The sequence below is a fragment of the Dendrobates tinctorius genome, unplaced genomic scaffold, assembly GCF_039654945.1.
Source record: "Dendrobates tinctorius isolate UK_male_01 unplaced genomic scaffold, ASM3965494v1 ptg000350l, whole genome shotgun sequence".
In the NCBI taxonomy this organism is placed as follows: Eukaryota; Metazoa; Chordata; class Amphibia; order Anura; family Dendrobatidae; genus Dendrobates; species Dendrobates tinctorius.
In genome coordinates this window covers 3,044,556-3,046,162 of record NW_027362016.1, presented here as the reverse complement: position 1 = coordinate 3,046,162, position 1,607 = coordinate 3,044,556, and the positions used below count along the sequence as shown (strand labels likewise).

General features: G+C 35.0%; 1 non-coding gene across 1 annotated transcript; it reads right to left on the bottom strand.

Moving 5' to 3' along the window:
* Nucleotides 1-1,234: 1,234 nt before the first annotated feature.
* Nucleotides 1,235-1,317, bottom strand: TRNAL-CAG (transfer RNA leucine (anticodon CAG)). Its single transcript has one exon. It is a non-coding gene; the product is annotated as a tRNA-Leu (tRNA).
* Nucleotides 1,318-1,607: the final 290 nt, after the last annotated feature.

The following is a 1,607-nucleotide window of genomic DNA, read 5'->3' as shown; positions in this document are numbered from 1 at the left end:
TCAAAGTCAAACAAGCTGACTATAATCATTCAGCTAGTGTCTGATAAGTGCTGTCTGTTTCAGCTAACAGGTTACCTTTTAATCCTCTTACAGCTAAGTCAATCTGAAATAAAACAAAAGAGAGGAAAAATTACTAAAAAACATTCATGTGTTCAAAAGGAAAAAGTTACCGTTTCTCAAATTTTAACATTTTGTTTTCTGTAGATAGTTAAGATTTTTAGGCCTTTTGATCATGATCAGCCCATGTGCTTTGTTTAATATCTCCTTAAAATGTAAACGGTGAAGAAAAAGCATTTTGCCAAAACCCGGGATTGGACCAGTGACCTTTAGATCTTCAGTCTAACGCTCTCCCAAATGAGCTATTTCGGCCATATCTATACATTTTCTGGAGGTTTGACACTCTGCAAATGTCAAGTGTCACACCTGGAGGGATATATTATAATTTTTCATTTGACTGTTTTTTGAAGCATGATTTCTATTTGAAACGCCTTCCATTTTGCTGTACATATTTAATAACATTCATTAACTATTTGTGAATGAGTAGAAAAAGACAGCAATTTTGCCATTGAATTTTTACATTTTCAGTTTGTCTCCATGCACCAGTATAATTCTGACCCTGTGCTTCTAGAATAGGTCATGGTCGCACATAAAACACAATTTGCATGCATAATGTTACATCAAGTTTTATTTTTTATGAGATGCAAACAATTGGAGCAAAAAAGAGACAAAAATTTAGAGAAAATATTTTATTGATTGTTAAAAGTGAGATCATTTGTCCCAAAATGTGCTGAAACATGTCAGAAGGACATGGGCATTTCACATTTTTTAAACTATGATTACCTACTTGTTAAGTTTTTGTTTATTAAGTATCGTTATGGTCTATTGATGTATGAGGTGAAAACTATGAAAGTAGACTTACCAGCAAATCCGTTTCTAGATATATTTCATGACAGCACTGTAGAAGGTTGATTCCCTACCCTAATAGGGACAGAGAACACAAAGAGGTGAAATAGTCCCTCCTCATTGACTGTCCAAAGGATTTTTCTAGTGCCAAAAGAACAACAGACATATGCACAAAAAATCTGTTTGATGTTCCTAGAGTTCTTTTTTGAGAGGACAAATTCAGATTCATTCCAAAGACTCTCAGGAAATTTTTCAAAACCACATTACTAAGTTTTGTTTGACCTCATCTAATCAATAAATGAAGATAAAGTTTCTTGAAATTAAATGTTGATGTCAGAAGTGGGATTTGAACCCACGCCTCCAGGGGAGTCTGCGACCTGAACGCAGCACCTTAGACCGCTCGGCCATCCTGACTTCAATATGCAATTGGAACTTAACTCCTTCCATGCTAGTCAGCAGAAATGTTACCATTCCTTGTGATTAAAAACTTGTCACACCACCCCAAAAAGTCAATAAATAACATTTTTTATATGCGTACTTTTCGTCTGCATTAATTTTTAAACCTCCATTTATTTTGTTTGGATATTAGAAATGTTAGATTTCTCACAAATGCGGTGATGCACCACATTTCTTCAGAAACTACTGTTTGGCCACACAGCAGGGCTTTGAAAGAAAGAGCCCTATTTGGGTTTTGCAATGCTGAT